The sequence below is a fragment of the Dreissena polymorpha genome, unplaced genomic scaffold (assembly GCF_020536995.1).
Source record: "Dreissena polymorpha isolate Duluth1 unplaced genomic scaffold, UMN_Dpol_1.0 chrUn017, whole genome shotgun sequence".
In the NCBI taxonomy this organism is placed as follows: domain Eukaryota; kingdom Metazoa; phylum Mollusca; class Bivalvia; order Myida; family Dreissenidae; genus Dreissena; species Dreissena polymorpha.
Window position 1 is genome coordinate 272,501 of NW_026273331.1, and position 24,640 is coordinate 297,140.

Consider the following 24,640-nt stretch of genomic DNA (forward strand, 5'->3'; position numbering starts at 1 on the left):
AATTAACTTGCTAAATATGCTTAAAACTGCATCATTTTTAGTCTATTTAACCTATTTAGCAGACTTTTACGCAAGGATGTATATCTTAACATTTTTAATAAGCTTGCTAAAAACGCTAAATAGGCTGCTCAATAGGCTTAATATCATATATGTTTCAGCATTTAATAATAAACTGGAAAAATAGGATTTACATGCTGCAAAGGTGGCTAAATAGGTTAAATAGGCTAAATAGGATGAAGTTTTCAACCTATTAAATAAACTTCGTTTACTAGGCTAAAACGGTTGAAAAGGCTGTTGAAAACGCTAATAAAGATGTATTTGTCAACCTATGTACTAAACTTGCAAAATAGGCTAGGCTGAAAAGGCTGTTAAATAGGCTAAATAGGGTGTATGTTTAAACCTATGTACTAAACTTGCAAAATAGGCTAAATAGGCTAAATATGATGTATGTTTCAACCTATATACTTTACTTCCTAAATAGGCTGAAAAGGCTGTTAAAAGGGCTAAATAGGATACATGTTTTAACATATGTACTAAACTTGCTAAAAAGGCTGAAAAGCCTAGTTTTATCATATATTCACTCTTCTGCCTCAAAATAAACATTTCTGTTCAAAAGTGTCGCATACCTAGATATCTTGGGCATTTGTCAAATTGTGTGTTTGTTATATATAGTTTGGTTGGTTCAACAGTGTTTTAAAAACTGTTGAAAGTGTGTTAAATTAACATTTGTAAGAAATATTTTGCAAGAAACTGCTAATTGTCTTTCAAACTATGTCAATATTTCAATAAAACACATAAAAAGAGTAGCAAATTAGGACTTAATTTTAATATAAAAAACTTCTGACTAGAAGATTGTGTTGAATACACAATAATATAAAATTAAATAAATAATCATAAGAACATCTGGAATCAGTGGAGTGATAGTACTATCACTATTATACTTATATCCAAAACCGCTACAAGCATGTCTACCATTGTGCCGTGACAGCATCGCTTGTTACCTGTAAGACAAAGCACACTCTCTTATAAACTTAACAAATTCTGGCTGGCGACTTGAGTAGTTGCACTTGTGCTACCTCTTAGTCTTGCTAAATCAACGTTATGTTTGCATCCGTGAAGCACAGTTTACACTTTGCTTTATCGGGAGGGCTACCATCCCGAAACCCAAAATACTGCCACACTTTTGATTTTAGCTTCTTAGGCACATCTAATAATTTCAATTTGTCGGCCACAACTTGTTCAGCCATTTTGACGCTTTTTCGAAGGTAGACCGTAACGCGCTAATTGATTGGATGACTAAAGTAATAAGCAGCCAATCGCGCGCGTCGTAATTACAGGTAAAGATAAAACCTACACCTTTCCGTATCAAATAGTCAGAATACAGCAAGCTTTACGTATCTATGTATATATATATGTCTATATGTTATAGATTTGAATCGAATTTGGTAGGTTTGGTATCGTAATAGAATTGACGCATTTCGAACCGATTTTCGATGCATTGGATCGAATCGTTGCAGCTCTAGGTCTAACACACTGAATTAAGCTAATGACATTTATTGTCCTTGAATTTTTGGTTAAATTATTTATACATGAAACAAATAGCATGCAAGAGTCTCCAGAATGTTTCAAACATCACTAAGAGCAATTCTCACAAGTTTACGTTCAAAACAAATCATTTTAATTAGTTAGTGTCACAAAATACATTTTATCTCCCAACCAAAATACTGTGAAACCATTATTCTTCGTCAGGGATTAAGTTTTGTCTATTAAGTCAGTTGACCAATTGGATAATTTAAGATCCTAACGAATAATTATGTCCAATGTTTAAACAAAATTAATACTGAATTACCGTAGGCATGATACATTAAAATCCAACGTAATCCATGCATCCATACGTCTGACATTGCTGTACATTGTAAAATGCCAATGCAGTAAAGCTGTATCGAATGTGTCAACTTCTATTAGGTAAAAAGTAATGATTAGCCCTAATTGTTAACATCTTTATTACCCATTGTGTGTTTTGTGTTTTTCAGTGTTGTTGCAGATTAGTAACAGCCAACACGCAGCGGATCCGGATCAAAGACAATAAACGAAATTTAAAGATGACGATTTTTTATCAACAACAGTCCTGACTGATAAATATTCTGCGCATTGATTACAAATTAATAAAGAATGTATTGATATGTGATTCGTTGTTTGTGTTTAACTATAATATATATGTGAAACGGGTTGCACTTTCAACAAATTTACAAGTTATATTATATTGGAGTTACAGTGTATTTATATTTAATTTGCTAAATTCCTTGACATTATTAAAAGTGGCATTTCAAACAAATTACTGTTCTTAAAATGATCAAATACTTACGATGCAAAACTCTTGAAACTTTATTGAAAAGTGACCAAAGACAGTAGTTTGCTAACACTAATTATAACCAAAAATGTTTGCATCTTCTCTAATAGGCGTCAATAAAGGTTAAATTGTAATCAGTTTGTCCACAATAGTATATAGAATTGAAAACCAAATCTTATATGCCTTGTTTTGCTGTTTTAATGAAACAAGCATACATTTTACACCAAAATTAGTAACAATCAGGGTTTTTTTTCAGACAAAGGTTCATTAGAATCTGCTTAGTGGTTGATAGAGGATCACCCAATGATAATTTATTAGAAGGTTCATTAGAATCTGCTTAGTGGTTGATAGAGGATCACCCAATGATCATTTATTGGAAGGTTCATTAGAATCTGCTTAGCGGTTGAGGTGGAGATTTGAAGCAGATTGTAGAACACTCAAAGACTGACCAATAACCACATTAGCTAACAATCGTTGTAGAAGACACACACTGACTGACCAATGACCATATTAGCTAACAATCGTTGTAGAAGACACACAAAGACTGACCAATAACCACATTAGCTAACAATCGTTGTAGGCTCGTACGAAAATTCTATGCAAATTCTGTACAGAGTCTGTACAAAAGCTGCCCAGAATCAAGACATAATTTATTTTTTCTGTGCAGAGAGGACACATACCCAGTAACCTTGAAATCTGTACAGATTTTCTAAGCAGAATTTTAATGAAGCAGAATTGTATCTGTACAGATTCTTACACCAGACACAATTTGAACACTTATAATTCTTTACAAGACAGATTCTTATCACTTTGCATTTAAGCAAGGCAGAATTTTTGTTCTTGGTAGAAAAATTAGGCAGAATGTTAGACTTAGAAAAAATTCTGATACAAAATTTCAAAATGGGACTTGTATAATTTAAGAAACATACTACTGATTTCAGTTTCTAATTGTTTATTGCAGGAAACATTTCTGTATTCACCAAAAACAAACATTAATGTTAAATGCATACAATAGTTAAAATGACCAAAAAATACAGCATATTATTAGCAACATAAAAAATACAGCAGTCTTGTTCATGCCATAAGGAACATAGAAAGTTTTCAACTTAAACCAACAGGCTTCAAGAAAAATCCATATTGGAGTAAAATAAGGTTTTTATTCTTTTCTTATTGCTGGATTAATTGTCCAAAAATACTGAAAATTGCTAGAAAATGTCTGCTGTATCTCAGAAGTGACATTTTAACTGATATTGAAAGATAGAGAGATCCAATAACGATTATGTGGTTATCTCTACCGTCTGTCCGTCCTGGTCACTATCTCCTCCTACATTTTTAGCACTAGAACCTGGAAACTTACACTCATGGTATATATGAGCATAAGTGCGACAGCGACTGAACTTTGATCTGACCACTGGGTCAAAAGTAATGGGGGTTGGGGTTGGACTGGGTCAGAGTTTTTCCTGTGATTGCGATTCGAAAAAGGCTCATAACTACTGTGTCCCTTCAGATATTGCTTTCATATTTGGTATGCATGTGTATGTAGACAAAACCTTTCCATGCGCATACAAATTTGTACCGCTGTGACCTTGAACTTGAACTTGAAGTCAGCGTTCAGGTTTCGAAATCTGAGACCTCGATTCGAAAAAGGCCCATAACTACTGTGCCCCTTCAGATACTGCTTTCATATTTAATATGCATGTTTATCTGGACAACACCTTTCCATGCGCATACAATTGTTGACCCCTGTGACCTTGACCTTGAACTTGAGGTCAACATTCAGGTTTCAAAATCTGCGACCGCGATTCGAAACGGCTCATACCTACTGTGTCCCTTCAAATATTTTTTTCATATTTGGTACGCATGTGCATCTGGACAACACCTTTCCATGCGCATGAATTTGGGGTTTGCGTTCAGGTTTGTTTCAAAATCTGTGACTGCGATTGAAAAAAGCTACTTACTTCAGTGTCCCTTCAGATATTGCTTTCATATTTGATACGCATGTATATCTAGACAAGACCTTTTCATGCGCATAAAAGTGTTGACCCCTGTAACCTTCACCTTGAACTAAGGGTCCGCATTTTAAAATTTTGAAATCTATTATGTGGTTATCTCCGCGGTCTGTCCGTCCCTCCTGGCCACTATCGCCTAATACACTATAAGCAATAGAACCTTGAAACTTACACACATGGCAGCTATGAGCATATGTGCGACAGTCCACTATTTGGAATTTGATCTGACCCCTGGGTCAAAAGTTATGGGGGTTGGGGTGGGGCCGGGTCAGATATTTTCACTCATTTTGGTAATTTTACATTAAATTTTTCATTTCTGCACCGATTTACTTCAAATTGATACTGAACATATCTTATGATAATACGGTCAATCTCGACTATGCATGGCCCCATTACCAACCCTGGGGTGCCACTGGGTCAAACATGCTGCGTGGATATACGCGTCGGCTTCTGCTTGCCATTTCTAGTTATGAATTGCAATTCTCCTCATTGATATCTACACACCCAAGAAGTTTCATGCTGAAATCTTGTAGCGTATCTGAGATAAAGCCTTGAAAAGTCACATCATACAACAAAAACAAAGGGTAATAACTTTAAATTTAACAAGTGGAGGGTTATGGATCTTGTGCATGACAATTCTTCCCATTTATTTCTACACACCCATTAAGTTACATGTTGAACTTTTGTATCGTATCTGAGATAAAAAAAATTAGCCCTGAAAAGTTGCATAATACACAAAAAAAAGGTCAATAGCTCTTATTAAATAAAGTGTGGGATTATGGTTCTTGTGCATGATATGTCTCCGCATTGATATCTATATAACAATTGGCGAGTGCGCCAAGTGTCGGCTGCAAAAATTTAGCTATGATAAAACGTTGGATTTAAATAATTATTTGGACTTGTAGAATCTGGATTTTCGTCACATTGTTACATGAACACATAGCTAAGTACTTTTTGCTTATTTGTAGTTAGTTTTTCATTTTAATTAGTAAAATAATTAGATACAAATAGTCTTATAAATATTGTGTATATAGCTTTATACGTTGTACATTAATTGTTACCTTTTAGTGAGCGAAAAATCAAGGGATTATGTCGTTCATTCAGTACAATAGAGATCAATTACTGCATTACGCAGGTGTGGATAGAAAATTGATAAAACCGGACAATGAAACTCTTTCACTATTGAAATCATACAGTATCTTGAAATACAGAGGCGCCCGGGGCGGTAAACATAGGCTGAAACGAAATCATGACATAAATCAGGGTGTTCACTTGGAGAATATTAAATTACTACCAAGAGAAATTCCTACAATAACCAGTAACTTGTCAAATACAGCAAAACCTCTGCAAACCGCCCCAAAGACGACCATTCATGATAACCTTATAGAAGTCAAAATTGAAGCTAAAATCACCGTTAGCGGGCAGAAAAACATCAAAATATGCAACATAAATCCTAGATCTGTAAAAAAACAAGACCCTGTCTCTCAACGATTTTATATCAACTAATGAGTATAATCTTGTAGCTATTACAGAAACCTGGCTTGGCACATCGACAGATAAAACCTGCTGTAACGAGCTCTTATCTTAAGGCTACCAAATAAAACATGTACCACGTCCCAGTGGTCGCTGTGGGGGCGGAGTTGCTCTAATACACAAGACTAGCATTGAAATAAAAGTCTTGACTTCAACTAAAGACAAACAATTCACTACCTTTGAACACATGCACTGTAGTGAACAGATTAAAGACTTCTCTCTACGATTGGCTGTAATCTACAGACCACATCCATCGAACGACAATGGCTTGAAATCAAGTACTTTCTTAGAGGAAGAATGGTCCCAGTTTTTATCAAAATATGCAACAACAGATAAAAACATCATTTTGACCGGCGATCTGAATTTCCACCTTGACGATCTGTGCTTTACTCTAAAATTCAATAACATACTCCATTCTTTTGGTATGATGGTATGATGCAGCATGTAAAAGAGCCAACACACGTACGAGGACACACTCTGGACGTTGTGATCACCAGGGACACTGTGGATACGGTATCCAACGTAGTTGTTACCGATCCTGGACTTTCAGTCTGCTCAGGAAACATTTCTAAAGACCATTATGCCATCATCTTTGAATGCAAGAGCATCAAAACCAGCTCCGGTAAGAAAAACTGTAACCTTTAGGAAACTACGCGAGATCAATATTGAAACATTTAAACAGGATTTCACAGAGTCAGAAATACAATTTGAAAATATACATGACCCTGAAACCCTTGTCCAAACTTATGATACTAAACTTTCATCTTTGGTAGACAAACATGCTCCACTAAGAACCAAATCTATAACCCTGCAGCCGACTTGCCCGTGGTACACAGATGAGCTTCATGACGCTAAACATATCAAACGAAATTTGGAAAGAAAATGGCTAAAATCGAGACTCACTATTGATCCTGAAATTTATAGAAACCACTGCGCCAAAATGAACAAAATGTTGAAAACATCCTGTGGCCGTGATAAAAAGAGCATGCACAAAATCACAAAACACTTACTAGATGGCCCATCAAAAATAGCTCTCCCGTCTGGCAAAACATCCGATGAGTTAGCACAAGGTTTCAATAATTTTTTCATAAATAAAGTTGAAGGTATCAGAAAAGATATCTCTGAAGATATCAACAAGTGACTACTACTTGGAAAGTTTTACTGTCCTGAAAGCAGAAATTATATGTTTTTTAAATGTTTGCTGAACTGAACTTTTTGGGATTTGTGGAACTACCATCGCAACACAGGGCTTTCTTTCTTACTTTTGTATAGCAGAAGTAAACTGATCAATTAATGAAAAAGTCACAAACAAAATTGTTTTCTTTTTTAAAACTAGTCATAAACTTGTAGAAATTATGAAAGTATGCTTTTGTATGCACGAACATAGTAAAATATTATAATATTTTCATTTGCTGGACACTTTTGCTTTCAACAAATAACATCATACATCTTCTAAAAATTTAAAAAATTCAGACAGGTTAAATTTTGTCAATCATATCAAATTCAATAGTAAATATATTTGACAAATATTAGAATGTATGTATATGATTGTATGATTGTGTTGTCTGTTGTTTGGCTGGACACATAAGTCATACATTGAATTTGTGTTTCTTTGTATGTCATATTATTTACCAAGTTTAAAACCTTTGTCAATTACAATTGTGCCATGCCACATAGGATTCCCTACACATAACAAATATTGACACTGTTTGAAAGTGTAATGTATTTCATAAAAATGCAATTTAATTAATTTGAATAGAAACAAGGGCTGTTTGTAAAACATGCATGCCCCCCATATGGGCTCTCAGTTGTAATGACACCCATTTTGTAAATATGTTTTTTGTCACTGTGACCTTGACCTTTGACCTAGTGACCTGAAAATCAATAGGGGTCATCTGCGAGTCATGATCAATGTACCTATGAAGTTTCATGATCCTAGCCATAAGCTTTCTTGAGTTATCATCGGGAAACCATTTTACTATTTCAGGTCACTGTGACCTTGACCTTTGACCTAGTGACCTCAAAATCAATAGGGGTCATCTGCCAGTAATGATCAATGTACCTATCAAGTTTCATGATCCTAGGCATAAGCGTTCTTGAGTTATCATCCGGAAACCATTTTACTATTTCGTGTCACCGTGACCTTGACCTTTGACCGAGTGACCTCAAAATCAATAGGGGTCATCTGCGAGTCATGATCAATCTACCTATCAAGTTTCATGATCCTAGGCACAAGCATTCTTGAGTTATCATCCAGAAACCATTTTACTATTTCGGGTCACCGTGACCTTGACCTTTGACCTGAAAATCAATAGGGGTCATCTGCCAGTCATGATCAATGTACCTATGAAGTTTCATGATCCTAGGCATAAGCGTTCTTGAGTTATCATCCGGAAACCATTTTACTATTTTGGGTCACCGTGACCTTGATCTTTGACCTAGTGACCTGAAAATCAATAGGGGTCATCTGCCAGTCATGATCAAACTACGTATCAAGTTTCATTATCCTAGGCATAAGCGTTCTTGAGTTATCATCCGGAAACCATTTTACTATTTCGGGTCACCGTGACCTTGACCTTTGACCTAGTGACCTGAAAATCAATAGGGGTCATCTGCGATTCATGATCAATATACCTATCAAGTTTCATGATCCTAGGCATAAGCGTTCTTGAATTATCATCTGGAAACCATTTTACTATTTTGGGTCACCGTGACCTTGACCTTTGACCTAGTGACCTCAAAATCAAAAGGTGTCATCTGCGAGTCATGATCAATGTACTTATGAAGTTTCATGATCTTAGGCCTAAGCATTCTTGAGTCATCATCGGAAACCACCTGGTGGACGGACCGACCGACAGACCGTCATTTTACTATTTCGGGTCACCGTGACCTTGACCTTTGACCTAGTGACCTGAAAATCAATAGGGGTCATTTGCGAGTCATGATCAATCTACCTATCAAGATTCATGATCCTAGGCATAAGCGTTCTTGAATTATCATCCAGAAACCATTTTACTATTTTGGGTCGCAGTGACCTTGACCTTTTACCTAGTGACCTCAAAATCAATAGGGGTCATCTGCGAGTCATGATCAATGTACCTATGAAGTTTCATGATCCTAGGCCTAAGCACTCTTGAGTAATCCGGAAACCACCTGGTGGACGGACAGACCGACTGACAGACCGACCGACCGACATGTGCAAAGCAATATACCCCCTCTTCTTCGAAGGGGGGCATAATGAATCGAACTTTAATTAATGTTAACACATATACATGGATACAAATACAATAATCAACTCCAGATTGCTGCACTTGTCTCGCAATTAGCCATCACTTAATTACTCATGGGTTTTGACTTTTGTCCCATGATCTTTCTTATTCAAGCCATTTCCGTTGTAAAAGTGACTGCTTAAATCTTACTGTGATTTCATTAAAGTGACTATAGACTTGAACGAATCTGCATCTGCGCCCTATTTTGACTTTTTTTAACAAAGGATCTCAAGGTTTACTATACACTTTACTTATTTTATAATGCAATGGTGTGGTTTATTAGTTCAGGTTACTTTACTAAACTGTTTTCACCAGTTTATACTTTTAATTCCGTAACAACAAGCAAAATCGTATAATTGATATCCCCGCCTTCTCATAATTTATATCTACACACCTACGTGCATGAAATATCAGGCTGAGATAAAGCCCTAAAAAGTTTGTGACAAACAGCTGGAGCGATGGACTGATTATAAAGGCGGACTGATACAAACGTATATCTCTCCGCCTTTGGTGGGGAATAATTATAATCCATTAAAACAAGCATAGCCCGTTTCCAGGGACAATTCTGTGAGACAGGTATGCATTTGCAGAAACAAGTATTGCTCTTAATAGTCAATGATTAACCGCTTGATATATTTAACTCAGATTGTTGTTAATTAATTTAAATGAGCAATGCTCTGTGAAAAGCGGGTTGAATGCATGTGCGTAAAGTGTTGTTCCATATATGCCTGTGCACATTTTTGCTGTAAGATACTCTCTGTAAACGACACATACCATAAAGGAAAAGTTTCATCTCTCGATTAGCCTGTGCGGACTGCACAGGCTTATCTGGGTTACACTTTACGCACATGCAATCAAACCCCTTTTCACAGAGCAAGGTTCATTTAAGTTAATGTGAATAGTTTTATTCTGAGTAAAATTAAAAGTGAATTATTAAATAAAGCTAACGCAATTTAATTTGAAAATATTTGTAACAAGACTATTGCCAAGCAATACATGTCCCCTACCGGCTCCACCATTGATGGTGTGTTATAATAATGTAGAGAGTGAATATTAAATTCTTACAATGGTAATGTTATCATAGCAAATTCAATTAAAAGCTTCTATATATTTGACAAGTTCAGTGTTTTAAACTTCAAATTGGCATTGATAAGTCAATGTTAACTTCATAATGTAGTATCCCTGTTTTATGCTAAGTTACTATTGATGAATATATTAAAATATATTTATATTAAATGTAATTTCCATGTCAGTCAGCAATTAAGAATTCTATCAAATAATATATTACGTTAAAAAGTACTACATGTTGTGTATAGATGAATGCTTCCGAATGTAGTAACCCTTTACCACTTTGATGCACATTTTGACTCATTTGAAGTCCCTTAGAAAGTTTAATTTAATACAATACCTTTCTTACTAGTTTTAAGTTTAAAGGCTTCATTTCCAACCATGAGCCACTGATGAGCAGCAAACAGCATAAAACCTGAAGAGCATGCAAGTTACTCGCAGGATGTTTTTTTTATTGGTTGCAAAAGCCATTTCCACTTTGCTTCCTCTGGGGAAAGGGTTAGCCAAGAACATTACAAATACATAACCAATCGGAATTATAATTACAGAACAAGTTCATTGTTTGATTATTATACCAGAAAAATAAATGATATAGTATACTATCAATATTATAATGGTGTCAGCACATTTTAAATATATTACGTCAATAAATGATATATAAAACTGTATCCACAAGGGCTCTTTTATTTCAAGTGGCATGATAGTAAGACACTTGATTTAGGTTTAAACAAGATATGTGTTTGTCAGATTGTCCTGATTTGCACCGCTTTGAATCTATATATTTGACCTTTGATCTTGAAGGATGACCTTGACCTTTCACCGATCAAAATGTGCAGCTCCATGAGATACACATGCATGCCAAATATCAAGTTGCTATCTTCAATATTTCAAAAGTATTCATAAAATGAGCCATTTTGGCCCATATATTTGACCTCTGACCTTGAAGGATGACCTTGACCTTTCATCACTCAAAATGCTCCATGAGATACACATGCATGCCAAATATCAAGTTGCTATCTTGAATATTGAAAAAGTTATTGCAAATGTTAAAGTTGGAGCAAACAAACAAACACTGTACAAACAAACCAACAGACAGGGCAAAAACAATATGTCCCCCACTATAGGGGTGGGGGACATACAAATATATTATCAAGATCTCTGATGTACGTTGCCATAGAGGTGACATTTACTCCTCTTTTGTTTTAAATGCAATCCTCTTTTTCTATCTCATTCCCACGACATAATAACTTGATGGAACGAGTTAGCTATGTCGTGGGAATGACTTACTGAGTCGAGAAAACGTGAGAAATAAAGAGGGATGCAAAACTAAATGCATAAGTGATGCAATGAAAAAAGAGCAGCGCATTAAATAAAGGAGGATTGCATAATACAATATACTGCACTCCTCTGTTTTCTATCTCGATTTTTTCCCTATACTAAGTAAGCCGTTCCCACGACATAGCTTACTTGTAACATTCCCACGAAAAATAAGTCGATCCCTTCCATCGGTTAGCTGACAAGCCAATAACCACATTAGTTAAAACTAATTTTAGAGGACCAAAATACAAGATGCAAGGAATATATTTAAGCAAAGAATATTTAACATTTTGTTATACAAATTGTGTGAACCTCTTTTTGTGACCAGCTTATACAACTGCATTCAAATTTAAACCGCTGTTGTAGAGAATCACTATGCATTTACAACATTAGACAAAAAATTTCAAAACCTAAGTGACAAGCCCGTTCAGAATATAGCATGTATAAGTAGTTTTTGGTCTATCTAATTGTTTAAAAGGATGTGGTTCATGGAGTGCAGAATGTAATCTAGACTCCAGGATCATAACTATCATTAAGGATGTTAGTCAACATACAAAATAGTAAACCTATAAGCTTTGCATGTTGAGGGCGCTGATGGTGCATAGTATGTTGATATTTATAAAATCTACATAAACCATGTGACCTTTAACCATTCAGACCAAGTTTCATTTGACTAAAACAAAATATAGCATTTATAGTGTCTATAAGTTTTTCTAAGCATTTAAATGGTAACCTAAGTTTTTAATACACTTCACTTAGAATTGACCGTTGTTGTGATATTGTGATGATACAAATTCGGACCGAATTTCATCGACATTGAATCATAAGGGTAGATTCTACAGTTTCAACAATGTTTGTGTAACCTTTAACCTGTTGACCAGGTTTTTTATATCAATTGACCCAAATTTTACCTCGACCTAAATATTGTTCAGATAAACATTTTTATTTCTAAAGTGAAATTATGTGCATGAATTTGCTTGAACTATGTTTTATTTGGCCTTATCTTAATGTCGGTGTTTGCTTTACTAGATCTGTACTGTAACTGTGATCTACTTTTAGTCATTCATGTCACCCAGTTGGGAACGGGTCTGGTACACATTCCCTTGGGAATATTACGCGTCGTGAAATCATCAGATTGGAAAAAAAAACGAATCGCGAAATCTTCCAATTGGGAAAAATCAAGTTGTAAATTGTACCAATTGAAGAATGGTACTTTAAATGACCTTGCCTTTACCATCTTCAACTTGTCCCATTGTTTCCGGTGTTTCATGAGCACTAGTGCTCAGTGCATAGACATTGTCATCAACAGTTTCAAGTATCATAGGACTTGTAGCTTCGTCATGTTCGTAGTCAATCTGCATTTGGCTGCTGTCAACTTCAACAATTTTTGTTGCAATTAAGGGTGTGTTGTTGTCATGAAAACACATTTATTTATGCAAGATCATGAAAAAAGTCCCAAAATTGTGAAAAATTTAGTCACAATCTCCTCAAAATGTTACAAACAACAATCACATAGAAATTGTAAAATTATGTTTCTATGCTTAGATATAGTACAATATTATCATATTTTCTTTGGCTGGGCACTTTTGCGTTCAAAAAATAAAATCATACATCATATGAGCAACATTATTCTGACAGGTTAACTGTATCATCAATGATCCATAGTCAATACTTTTGACAAACACTAAAATGTTGTCTATGTTATGTCTGTTGTTTGGTTTGACATATGAGTAATACATTGAATTTAGTTATCTTGTAAAAAATGTGAGCCATATATTGTTTCCAAGTTTAAACCCTTTGTCAATAACAATTGTTCCATGTCACATGCCCCCAGGATTCCCTACAAATCATAAATACTTACAATGTCTGAAATGTTAATGCATTTCATGAAAATGCAATTTAATCAATTTGAAAAGAAATGATTCAAACAATATTTACACATATAAATGGATATTAATACAAAATCAACTCCAGATTGCTGCACTTGTCTCGCTATCGGTCATCACTACATTACCAGGGGTTGAAGAATCCACTCGACCGCTTGCATATGCGAGTGAAGTTGACGGTCGGGCGAGTAAAATTTGCTAAATACTCGACCGATCGAGCGAGTGCTGTTTTTCAAGTTGAGAAATATAAATTCAGTTCCAGAACTCCTTCCACATCGATACAAATTGCGAATTTTTTTTCGAACAAACAAAAAATACTTTAAGTACACAAAGAAACTGCACTTTCGTTTTGACAATGCAAAATGACGTCACGAGCACAGTAAAAATAATTCTCGAAATCGGTTGCGCTCTTTTCGTCGTTGTCAGTGCTCTTAGCTAATCGATTGAAAGTGAATAAAACTGTTAAATATATTGGTCATTCCGTGAATTTTAATGTAAATATCAATAAAACAATAATACATCACTGGTTAATTATAATACTTCTTATATTTAATTAAAAATAAACAGAAAAAAATAATTATGAATAAACAGAATAATTCCGAATTTCGTGATCAGAAACCTTAGGCAAAATTTACCATATTGTAACCATTTGTCAATCAAGCGTGTCTTTCAGTAAAAGTTCGTCTGAAATATTAAATGGAAAAGGGTTCTATTTTAAAATATCTGCAAGGTGGTGGCGACAGGGAACAGAAAGAATTAGAAAGGTCATCAAAACGAGAAGCGGAAAGAATTGAGAAAAGGAAAGAGGTGCAGAAAACATAAGGAAAGCAAATATAATCCATCAGATAATGTAGATAATTTGTTTGCAGTTTAGTGTCACTATGTTAAGTAGGTTTAGAAGGTTCTGGTTGATCATAACTATAAATATAGATATCTATTTTTTTAATGCAGGGCGAGTAGATTAAAGTGAAGGGCGAGTGGATTGTCAGGCCTACTCGCCCTGCAGGGCGAGTGGCTCTGGAAAAATTCTTCAACCCCTGATTACTCATGTGTTTTCACTTTTGTCACATGATCTTTCTTATTCAAGATATTCCCGTTGTAAAAGTGCATGTTTTAATCTTACTGTGATTTCTTTAGAGTGAATCTAGACTGACATTTTTTAACAAACGATCTCAAGTTTTACTATAAAATTTTCTTATGGTCTAATGCAATGGTGTGGTTTATAAGCAGTGCTTACGTTACAACACTGGTAATTCCTGAACAACAAGCACATTTGTTGAATGGATATCCCCCGCCTTTTCCTCATTTATATTTATACACCTATGAAGTTTCATATTGAACACTTATATAGTTTCTGATATACAGCCCTAAAACGTTAGTGACAGACAGACAGATGGACGGACTGATAGACGGACTGATAGACTGACACAGGGACAATTATACAAAGCTACCCGTCTGTAGATCTGCCATAGTCATTAGCACTTTTCTATGGAATTCCATAGAAAATATTATGGAATTCTATGGAAATCGATGGAATTTGATGGAATTCCATCCACTTAACAATTTTCCATCTGAAGTTGTTATGGAATTCCACGGAATCACGACTAAAATTCCATGCATTTCGACGGAATGTATGGAAAACACCATGGAAAGTTGGACTTAGCCATTTTTTTCAACGGAAATCGTTATGGAAAATAACTTATACATTTTCTTGGATGGAAATCAATGGAAAATAATTTATACATTTTCGCTGGTTGTCTGAAATGTATTTGTAGTTTAATACATGTATGAATTATTTGCATCATGTATTTTGTACTTAAAAGAAAATGCAATAAAGATAATTATAAATTTGTTCTAGAAATTGGAACAGTTCTGGAACTGTTCCATATTTGTGTTCTAAAACGTATGTTCTGGAATTGTTCCAAAACAGTTTTTTTAGAATAAATCCAGAACATTTGTGGAAAATGGCTTAGGACTCAAACTGTTCCAATAATTTCAAGAACCTTTTTAGAACATTTCAAGGACAAAATATGGTCAAAAATTTCTAAAAATGTTTTAAAATGTAGTTCTAGAACACATCTAGAACGCTTTAAGAACCAGTAAGTTCTACAAAAGTTCTAATGGGGAATAAGAACACATATAGAACACCTTACACTTACAAATAGCCAAATAGACTTCATAGTAGCGACAGCAGCAGCAGCAGTAGTAGCAGTAGTAGTTGTAGATGTAGTAGCTGTATTAGTAGTAGTAGTTGTTGTTGTTGTAGTAGGTGTTGTTGTTGTAGTAATTGATGTAGTAGCAGTAGTGTTTTTTATATCAGTAGAGGTTGTGGTGGTAGTAGTAGTAGTAGAAGTAGTAGCATAAACAGTTTCTGTAGCAATAGTAGTAGCAATACAAGTAGCAGTAGTAGCAATTGTTGCTGTAGTAGCAGTTGTTGCTGCTGCTGTTGCTGCTGTTGTTGTTGCTGCTGTTGCTGCTGTTATTGTTGCTGTTGTTGTTGGTGGTGGTGTTGTTGATGCTGTAGTAATTAAAATAGTAGTTCTGCAGAAGTAGGAGTAGTTGTTACTTTCAAAGCAATTTCTACAAGTTTAAATTCCTTAACCCTGTCCAAGTGGTATACACACTGTTTTTTCTCAATATCAAACTCAGCCAGTCCAGGTTGTCAAATAACAATCTATCTGATAAGCCAAGCATGTGTTGTACATCAGATGTTGGGTATGTTTGCTGCAAATCTATTGGTTATAAGATATAACAGCCTTTTCTAATTGGCTGAATTCAAATACAGAAAGTTTACCTGTTAGATTGAAACATGAAACATGGTGGACAATGTACTGGTTTAACTTGTTAAAATAAAGTTAAAGAAATTTAACAAACAGAAGAGTTCATTAGATTTTCCATTAAAAACACTTTCTTAAAATACTTATGTATTTATATCATTTGGAAAGTGACATGAAATATTGCTAAAGAGTGATGCATACAGTGTTTGAGCAGTCTGTCTAGGAATAGAACAACAACTGAAGGTTTGTGATTTTTATTATTTCTAAATATTCCTTTAAATTTAATCTTCTTATGACATTATTGTAGACCTTTTTATGTGATATTTGAGGTTTTAGTATGGCAAATATTAGTTTAAAAGCAGCTGTCACCCAAATTTTCACTTAGTGGAGTTTGCAGGTTGAAAAAGGAAGTAATAAGACCTATGTGGATAAATTAATAACGTTGAATGTAGTATCGAATTTTATCATGCAAGAATATGGAACTGCAGGCTAAGGAAGTTTTGTACTGTGCATGTTGAGCACTCAATGCTCATTAATGGTGTTAATGTTTATTATTATCCCCCGCCATAGGCGGACGGAAATTGTTTTGGCGTTGTCTGTCCATCCTTCCATCCTTCCGTCTTTCCATCCGTCCGTAGCCATATCTTGGAAGTGCTTTGGCAGATTTCACTGAAACTTGGTATGAGTATGTATATGGATAAGAGGATGATGCATGCCAAATGGCATTGTACACCATTAGTTAATAACAGAGTTATGGCCCTTTGTATCTTGAAAAAATGCTTTTTTGTGTGTCCAAGGCCATATCCTGGAAGTGCTTTGGCGTATTTCATTGAAACCTGGTTCGAGTATATATATGGATAAGAGGATGATGCACGCCAAAAGGAATTGTACACCATCTGTTAAAAACGGGGTTATGGCCCTTTGTATCTTTAAAAAATGCTTGTTTGAGTGTCAAATATAATACTTATGCGTCCAGAAGCATGTTGGCGGGGGATATCAATTTCAACGTATTTGCTTGTAAATAAAAAATTAAACCAATGGAATTGGTTTTTATGTATCTGAGTGTGCATTTTCATACCAATAGAATTACACATCATTCTAATTATAGCAATAATAAATTTGTACTAATCATACCAACAAATTAAGTTATGCTTAGTGCTTTGCGATGTATTCACTTCGTTTTTAGTTGTCTTTCTAAAGACCATTTAACAACTTAATATTTAAAACAATTCATGAATTACGTTCCCTATACATTTTCATTATGTGCTTTCATTACCATTGACCAGTTGATGGAAGATACTGCAGAGTTTGGCAGGGAAATAATCCAACAGCAAAGCGGCTCTTTAAGCGCATTTACCTAGAGGACTTACAGGGCCACAAATTCATGGTAAATATTGTCATGCCCTGGGCTAGATAAGTTATTTAATGTTAACCACCTGAAAGTATTTTGTCTTTTTGGAATTCAATATATTGGTCTAAGTCAGTTACACTTTTCTGGATCCTGGGATAACTTTAAAAGTTCTAAGTATTTTTTCATGAAACTTGAAACATGAACAGATGACAATAAGGACATTTTGCACGTCATTTCATGTTGTTTATAATGCAAGAATTCTGGTTGCTATGGCAACAAATATATTTAACAAACTCAAAATAGTGAAGTTTAACAGGTAGGGGACCATATTGCTTTGCAATCTCTTGTTATAGTTTGAATGTAAATAACTCTTTGCTTTAGACATTTTTATGATTTTTTATTCTGTAGAGCACATGTGAGCAGTATACAATGTACCTCATACCAAAAAGGACCCGGAGGCAGTGACTGGTGTTCAATATTCTCAGAAGAAAAGGAAAATGGCAGTGGAAGACTTGGACAAACATTTTTAAAAACTAGCCTCTGTGTTAAGCCTGGCAGTCTGTGGCTGGTGACATGTTTTAATTTGGTTACTTCTTGTATAAAAAAGACCAGTTATTTATTTTGTTAATTGTATTTTGTGTTTGTTTTTTGTCTTAATTTATTTGTTTGTTTTTTTAATTTAGGAATTTGAAACTTGGATAATTGAATTAAGTCCGTGTTCAACAGTACTGAGCATAGTATAATAAATAACAAATTTACAACAGTTGTTAATTTGTTTTGTATTATTATTAAGTATGCTCAGTACTTGAATACTGGCTGTCTGCATGGGAATTTGTTTTCTAGAAAGTTGGTTTCAGACTTAAATATTTGAAGTTAACCTTCGAAACTTTTCTAGAATTGTACTGGAACACATCAACTAGAACTGAACTTCTGTTATCATACTGAAAGTGTTCTAGAATTAATAAGGAACAGTTGTTGAACGTTAAAATTTATGAGAAAAAACTCTAGAACAATTGTGCGTGATGTGTGTGTGCATGTAATTGTGTGTGTTTATGAACATATGTGAGAAAGGAAGTATACTTGTCATAAGAGAAATGTAAAATTCTACTTCTATGTTTTATATTGTTCCTTGTATAAGTTTTTCTTTTCTCACCTGTATATGGATGTGTTTTTGAATGTGTGCATGCATGCCTGTGGTTAAGAGAGTTGGTACTTTATGAAAATGTAAATGATTGATGCCAGATCTTTTCCTTGATGAAACCTTTAGTTACATTCACATTTGTTTTTCAAAATCAATAAAATGCCTTTGATCTATAATCTGTTTGTTTTTCTATTTTTTATTCCAGCTTTTTATTAAATTCCATAGCTTTTCACGGAATTCCACGGCATTCTATGGAGTTCCACGGCATTCTATGGAATTCCACGGCATTCCATGGAATTCCACGGCATTCCATGGAATTCCACGGCATTCTATGGAATTCCACGGAGTTCTATGGAATTCCACGGCATTCTATGGAATTCCATGGCATTCTATGGAATTCCATGGCATTCTATGGAATTCCACGGCATTATATGGAATGCCACGGAATTCTATGGAATTCCACGGCATTTTATAGAATTCCATCCCATATCAAGTCCCCCTTCTGTTTTTTATTCACTTTTCCATTGATTGCATGGAATCGGATGGAAAGTTAGTGCCAATACTCCACGGAATTCCATCTAACGATTTCCATTGAATTCCATATGATTCCACGGCAGATCTACAGACGGGTATGGCTCGAACAACGAAATCTTGCTAACGCTTGCCTGCAATGAAATGGCATTGCAATGTCTAAATATCGTTCCGTGTTTAATAAGCTTTTAAATTGCCTGTAAGTATCGCATCTAGAAGAGTCATTTATGTTTTCGTGCCAGGATTTAGTTGCACAATCAGTCAGATGTTGTTTAAAAAGGAGCATGAATAAATCAATATCACCAACATCCTGTGAGAGCCAAATAAAGCCGAACCCTTATTTAAAAAGAAGCTCCTTTACATCCTTAGCCCAATTTCGCCTTCTAATTTCATCTAATGACTTTAACATTTTATAACTATACTGTCAAAGATGGTCTAGGAGAAACATAGCACATTGATATATTCTATGTTAAAATATTAACATGTCTGTCATTTACAAATAATTTGCAAAGTATCACGTGGAGCTCGTTTAAAATTGCATAATAAGAGTACGAATTGAATCTTCTAAAAACAAACCTCTTTAACCAATTATGAGTAATACTAAAAATACTTTTCTAAGTAAGTAGTCTTAATGAAAGCATTGTTTAGTTGAGTGTGTCTTTCAGTTTCAGTTTAAAATTTGTCATCATGAATATACTTGCCAGCCTAAAATCGTCCTTGTTACGGAGAACACTGATTGTAATTAACTAGTGGTTGGGGTGTGCATTCTCGACTCTGTATTGAACCACTAAAGAACAATGTACCATAGATCCTCATCTAGACTGAATGTTTAAATATCAAAAGTGCTTTTTAAAAGAGGCAATAACAAAATTTCCAACTAAATGTGTGTTTTTATAGATTGAACAATTTCAAGCATAAATGTTGTAAAAGAAAAGTTGGTCTTCAGACTGAAATCTGCAAACAAAACAAGACATGTCACAGACGTGACGTATACCCCCATGTGCCGCATTGACATAGACTATTTTGCATGCTGTCTTCACAAAACAAGAGAATCTAATTTATGGCAATTTGTAAGAATTATTATGCCATTATCATTTAAAGCCATTTTGATCTTTGAACTCTTGAATTCTTTCACATGACACGCCATCCAATGACTGTGAACAAAATTAATGAACAGAGTCATTTTAAAATCTCACAATGAATGACATAGTTCTGGCCCGGACAAGATAATTTATTGCCATTTTTTACCTTTGAACTACAAGTGTGACCTTGACCTTGGAGATATCGACAAAATTCTTATGCATTACACACCGTGCAATGATGGTGAACAAATGTGTTGAATTATTTTTAAATCTCACAATCAATGACATAGTTATGGCCACAAACAAGCTCATTTATGGCCATGTTTGACCTTTGAGCTCAAAATGTGACCATGTGGACCTTGGAGATATTGACGTAATTCTTTAGCATGACACACCGTCCGTTGATGGTGAGCAAATGTGCGAAATCATTTTAAAATCTCACAATGAATGACATAGTTATTGCCTGGACAAGCTCGTTTTAGGCCATTTTTGATCTTTGAACTCAAAGTGTGACCTTGACCTTGGAGATATCGACGTACTTTTTTCACACGACACACCGTCCTATGATGGTGAACAAATGTACGAAGTAATTTTAAAATCTAACGATAAATATCAAAGTTTTGGTTCGGTTAAACTTTCTGTTTAAAACACACTTAGTGACCGCGCGACCTAGTTTTTGACCCAGCATGACCCATGTTCAAACATAACCTAGACATCATCTAGATACAACTTGTGACCAAGTTTGGTGAAGATCGGATGAAGTTTCGGGACAGACCGACAGATCGACAAACCAACAGACCGACCGAAAGACAGACAAAGTGACTCCTATATAGCCCCCATTACCAATGGTAATGGGGGTATAATAAAAAATCCTTACACAAAAAAGAGAACAAATATTTATATGTATGTGTTGCTTTCAGTCCATATCATACAGAACTAGATATGTCACAGACACTGATCCCTCATGACACATGATTGGACACAGTCAAATTATAATTTTAATTTAATAAAATTATAACCAAACACAAAAATATTCTTAAGATACTTTATACTTGAGCAAAATACTACAAACAGCCATAATTTTATGAAGCGCACATATATATATATCCCAACACATGAAAAATGACAGACATAATTTTGCAATAACTGATTGCACAAAAAATGCCTCCCTTTAAGATCACATAAATATGATCTTTCTTAGGCTTTTGAGTGAAATTTGCCAGCATTTAAAGAAAAGTTGAGTTAAAAACATATGTTTTTTAAATTAATATATTCTTCCAAAGAAACTAGAAATGCGTCACAGACACTGATGCCCCCATGGTACATGTTTGGACACACACAGATCGACTATTATATTCTACAAATGGCAAAAACACAAAGGGCCATAACTCAGCTCAAATGGGTGGCTGTCAAAATTCTGTTATTTACGATCAATGATGTAATTAAACTATGAAGTTAGGGAAAGATTCACACAGAAGTAAAGGGGGAAATAATAAAACACATTTTTTTTATAATATATATTCTTAAGTGGAAAAAAACAGACAAAATGCCATACTTTTGGCAACACTCCACACATCAAATTTCCTTTCTTTAATGTCATTTACACATAAGGCTTCTCATCAGTGCTTAATCAGTTCAGAAGGGAAGTTGTCCACTCCCGAAGATTTCTCTACCTTCAGACTGGGTACTTGCTCTTCCACCTCAGTAAGCACGGACTATCGTCAACCGATTCCTGGTCTGAGATCGCTCTGACAGTCTGGTCAAAGCAGGTATATAAAGTGGTTGCTAAGTTAGATTTGAACAAAATACAATAAAGGACCATTGATGATGTGTAACATAACAACTATTAAATCTGTGCTATTTGGTTAAAATATGCTTGGCGGTTTGGAGCTAATTGACAAGTGACCTCTCACAAGTGACAACAGACGACACGCCACTGGGCCAGCTACTACCAGAGCTCACCGCATTTTGTTCTCAGGTGAGTTAAAAATGAACCAGCACATTCGTTTAATTCATATACCCCGCAAAATAAATTGTGTTGTGGATGGATGCAAATCATTGGATATTAAGGTATACCCATAAATAATAATTAAGTGTAGGGTAATTGTTCTATTAATTCTCCTCATTGATATATTTACACCCATGAATTTTCATGTTGAAATATTGTATTGTATCTGAGATATAGCCTAGTTACATCATACAAAAACAACAAAGGACAATAACTATGAGTTCCACACATCCATGAATTATCGTATCTGAGATATAACCCTGAAAAGTTCCATAGTACAAAAGCAACAAAGGACAATAACTATGAGTTTCACACATCCATGAATTATCGTATCTGAGATATAACCCTGAAAAGTTCCATAGTACAAAAGCAACAAAGGACAATAACTATGAGTTCCACACATCCATGAATTATCATATCTGAGATATAACCCTGAAAAGTTCCATAGTACAAAAGCAACAAAGGACAATAACTATGAGTTCCACACATCCATGAATTATCGTATCTGAGATGTAACCCTGAAAAGTTCCATAGTACAAAAGCAGCAAAGGACAATAACTATGAGTTCCACACATCCATGAATTATCGTATCTGGGATATAACCCTGAAAAATTCCATAGTACAAAAGCAACAAAGGACAATAACTCTTATTAACGAGAGTGATGGTCATGGCACTTTTCCTAATTAATATTGATACACCTGTGAAGTTTCATGTTGAAGTCTTGCATGGTATCTGCGATATAGCGCTGACATGTTCCTTGATACGAAAACAAACAAAGGGCAACAACTCTTATTAAAGAACGTTCGAGTTATGGTTATTGTGCATGGCACTTTTCCTCATTGATATCTATACATCAACGAAGTTTCTTGTTGATATCTTATATAGTTTCTGAGATTGAGCCCTAACAAGTTTTGGAACAGACGGATTGACGAACTGAAGGACTGGCAGACGACAGACAGCCGGAAAACACCATTTCAATATCCCTCTGCCTTGGCGGGGGATAGCAAGGACCATGATTCTGCCAAAAAGTGTTTCAGTTAAAAATCTTAACAATCATCTACATATTTAAGTTATTCAACTGTTTAAGCTTGAGATAGATCCACCAAGTAGTTATTAAACATGAGTACATGGAATATCTTCGAGACAGACATCAGGTTTTTTATTAATTCAAAATTGGGTCTGGTATCGGCCCCATTACCGATGGAAACAAGGGCTGTTTGTAAAACATGCATGCCCCCCATATGGGCTGTCAGTTGTAGTGGCAGCCATTGTGTGAATACGTTTTTTGGCAATGTGACCTTTACCTTTGACCTAGTGACCTAAAAATCGATAGGGGTCATCTGCAAGTCATGATCAATGTACCTATGAAGTTTCATAATCCTAGGCGTAAGCTTTCTTGAGTTATCATCCGGAAACCATTTTACTGTGTCAAGTCACCGTGACCTGGACCTTTGACCTAGTGACCTGAATGTCAATAGCGGTCATCTGCGAGTCATGATCAATGTACCTATGAAGTTTCATGATCCTAGGCGTAAGCGTTCTTGAGTTATCATTCGGAAACCATTTTTCTAAGTTGAGTCACTGTGACCTTGACCTTTGACCTAGTGACCTGAAAATCAATAGGGGTCATCTGCCAGTCATGATCAATGTTTCTGTAAAGTTTCATGATCATAGGCGTAAGCATTCTTGATTTATCATCCAGAAACCATTTTACTGTTTCGAGTCACTGTGACCTTGACCTTTGACCTAGTGACCTCAAAATCAATAGGGGTCATCTGCGAGTCATGATCAATGTTCCTATGAAGTTTCATGATCCTAGGCATAAGCGTTCGTTAGTTATCATCCGGAAACCATTTTACTATTTCTGGTCACCATGACCTTGACCTTTGACCTAGTGAACTCAAAATCAATAGGGGTCATCTGCCAGTCATAAGCAATGTTCCTATGAAGTTTCATGATCATAGGCGTAAGCATTCTTGAGTTATCATTCGGAAACCATTTTACTGTTTCGAGTCACTGTGACCTTGACCTTTGACCGAGTGACATGAAAATCAATTGGCGTCATCTGCGAGTCATGATCAATGTTCCTATGAAGTTTCATGATCATAGGCGTAAGCATTCTTGAGTTATCATCCGGAAACCATTTTACTATTTCGAGTCACTGTGACCTTTACCCTTCACCTAGTGACCTGAAAATCAATAGGGGCCATCTGCCAATCATGATTAATGTTCCTATGAAGTTTCATGATCATATGCGTAGGCATTCTTGAGTTATCATTTGGAAACCATTTTACTGTTTCGAGTCACTGTGACCTTG

The 24,640-nt window shown here is 35.2% G+C and overlaps 1 protein-coding gene and 1 long non-coding RNA gene across 5 annotated transcripts in view; one reads left to right on the forward strand and one right to left on the reverse strand.

Moving 5' to 3' along the window:
• The window catches only part of LOC127863578 (uncharacterized), a 139,022-nt gene that overhangs the window by 81,683 nt on the left and 32,699 nt on the right, over positions 1–24,640 (reverse strand). The gene's annotated exons all lie outside the window — the stretch shown is intronic.
• Positions 15,949–18,815, forward strand: LOC127863589 (uncharacterized). The gene is made up of 3 exons (XR_008041106.1): positions 15,949–16,452; positions 17,496–17,596; positions 17,969–18,815. It is a non-coding gene; the product is annotated as an uncharacterized LOC127863589 (long non-coding RNA).